The sequence below is a fragment of the Rhinoderma darwinii genome, chromosome 11 (assembly GCF_050947455.1).
Source record: "Rhinoderma darwinii isolate aRhiDar2 chromosome 11, aRhiDar2.hap1, whole genome shotgun sequence".
NCBI lineage: Eukaryota > Metazoa > Chordata > Amphibia > Anura > Rhinodermatidae > Rhinoderma > Rhinoderma darwinii.
Window position 1 is genome coordinate 1,632,057 of NC_134697.1, and position 3,487 is coordinate 1,635,543.

Below are 3,487 nucleotides of genomic sequence, written 5' to 3' on the forward strand. Positions count from 1 at the left end.
GAGGAGTACATCAGGGTATATGTAATATGTGAGGAGTACATCAGGATATATGTAATATGTGAGGAGTACATCAGGGTATATGTAATATGTGAGGAGTACATCAGGGTATATGTAATATGTGAGGAGTACATCAGGATATATGTAATATGTGCGGAGTACATCAGGATATATGTAATATGTGAGGAGTACATCAGGGTATATGTAATATGTGAGGAGCACATCAGGGTATATGTAATATGTGAGGAGTACATCAGGATATATGTAATATGTGAGGAGTACATCAGGATATATGTAATCTGTGAGGAGTACATCAGGATATATGTAATATGTGAGGAGTACATCAGGATATATGTAATATGTGAGGAGTACATCAGGATATATGTAATATGTGAGGAGTACATCAGGATATATGTAATATGTGAGGAGTACATCAGGATATATGTAATATGTGAGGAGTACATCAGGGTATATGTAATATGTGAGGAGTACATCAGGATATATGTAATCTGTGAGGAGTACATCAGGGTATATGTAATATGTGTGGAGTACATCAGGGTATATGTAATATGTGAGGAGTACATCAGGGTATATGTAATATGTGAGGAGTACATCAGGGTATATGTAATATGTGAGGAGTACATCAGTGTATATGTAATATGTGAGGAGTACATCAGGGTATATGTAATATGTGAGGAGTACATCAGGGTATATGTAATATGTGAGGAGTACATCAGGGTATATGTAATATGTGAGAAGTACATCAGGGTATATGTAATATGTGAGGAGTACATCAGGGTATATGTAATCTGTGCGGAGAACATCAGGGTATATGTAATATGTGAGGAGTACATCAGGGTATATGTAATATGTGAGGAGTACATCAGGGTATATGTAATATGTGAGGAGTACATCAGGGTATATGTAATATGTGAGGAGTACATCAGGGTATATGTAATATGTGAGGAGCACATCAGGGTATATGTAATATGTGAGGAGTACATCAGGGTATATGTGATATGTGAGGAGTACATCAGGGTATATGTAATATGTGAGGAGTACATCAGGGTATATGTAATATGTGAGGAGTACATCAGGATATATGTAATATGTGAGGAGTACATCAGGGTATATGTAATATGTGAGGAGTACATCAGGGTATGTGTAATATGTGAGGAGTACATCAGGATATATGTAATATGTGAGGAGTACATCAGGGTATATGTAATATGTGAGGAGTACATCAGGGTATATGTAATATGTGAGGAGTACATCAGGGTATATGTAATATGTGAGGAGTACATCAGGGTATATGTAATCTGTGAGGAGTACATCAGGGTATATGTAATCTGTGCGGAGTACATCAGGATATATGTAATATGTGAGGAGTACATCAGGGTATATGTAATATGTGAGGAGTACATCAGGATATATGTAATATGTGAGGGGTACATCAGGGTATATGTAATCTGTGCGGAGTACATCAGGGTATATGTAATATGTGAGGAGTACATCAGGGTATATGTAATATGTGAGGAGTACATCAGGGTATATGTAATATGTGAGGAGTACATCAGGATATATGTAATATGTGAGGAGTACATCAGGGTATATGTAATATGTGAGGAGTACATCAGGGTATATGTAATATGTGAGGAGTACATCAGGGTATATGTAATATGTGAGGAGTACATCAGGGTATATATAATCTGAGAGGAGTACATCAGGGTATATGTAATATGTGAGGAGTACATCAGGATATATGTAATATGTGAGGAGTACATCAGGGTATATGTAATATGTGAGGAGTACATCAGGGTATATGTAATATGTGAGGAGTACATCAGGATATATGTAATATGTGAGGAGTACATCAGGGTATATGTAATATGTGAGGAGTACATCAGGATATATGTAATATGTGAGGAGTACATCAGGATATATGTAATATGTGAGGAGTACATCAGGGTATATGTAATATGTGAGGAGTACATTAGGGTATATGTAATATGTGAGGAGTACATCAGGGTATATGTAATATGTGAGGAGTACATCAGGATATATGTAAGATGTGAGGAGTACATCAGGATATATGTAATATGTGAGGAGTACATCAGGATATATGTAATATGTGAGGAGTACATCAGGATATATGTAATATGTGAGGAGTACATCAGGATATATGTAATATGTGAGGAGTACATCAGGGTATATGTAATATGTGAGGAGTACATCAGGGTATATGTAATATGTGAGGAGTACATCAGGGTATATGTAATATGTGAGGCGTACATCAGGATATATGTAATATGTGTGGAGTACATCAGGGTATATGTAATATGTGAGGAGTACATCAGGGTATATGTAATATGTGAGGAGTACATCAGGGTATATGTAATATGTGAGGAGTACATCAGGATATATGTAATATGTGAGGAGTACATCAGGGTATATGTAATATGTGAGGAGTACATCAGGGTATATGTAATATGTGAGGAGTACATCAGGGTATATGTAATATGTGAGGAGTACATCAGGGTATATGTAATCTGTGAGGAGTACATCAGGGTATATGTAATATGTGAGGAGTACATCAGGATATATGTAATATGTGAGGAGTACATCAGGATATATGTAATATGTGAGGAGTACATCAGGATATATGTAATATGTGAGGAGTACATCAGGGTATATGTAATATGTGAGGGGTACATCAGGATATATGTAATATGTGAGGAGTACATGAGGATATATGTAATATGTGAGGAGTACATCAGGGTATATGTAATATGTGCGGAGTACATCAGGATGTATGTAATGTGAGGAGTACATCAGGGTATATGTAATATGTGAGGAGTACATCTGGATATATGTAATATGTGAGGAGTACATCAGGATATATGTAATATGTGAGGAGTACATCAGGGTATATGTAATATGTGAGGAGTACATCAGGGTATATGTAATATGTGAGGAGTACATCAGGGATATATGTAATATGTGAGGAGTACATCAGGATATATGTAATCTGTGAGGAGTACATCAGGGTATATGTAATATGTGAGGAGTACATCAGGATATATGTAATATGTGAGGAGTACATCAGGATATATGTAATATGTGAGGAGCACATCAGGGTATATGTAAGATGTGAGGAGTACTTCAGGGTATATGTAAGATGTGAGGAGTATATCAGGGGTATATGTAATATGTGAGGAGTATATCAGGGGTATATGTAATATGTGAGGAGTACATCAGGATATATGTAATATGTGAGGAGTTATATCAGGGGTATATGTAATATGTGAGGAGTACATCAGGGTATATGTAATATGTGAGGAGTACATCAGGGTATATGTAATCTGTGAGAGTACATCAGGGTATATGTAATATGTGAGGAGTACATCAGGATATATGTAATATGTGAGGAGTACATCAGGATATATGTAATATGTGAGGAGTACAACAGGATATATGTAATATGTGAGGG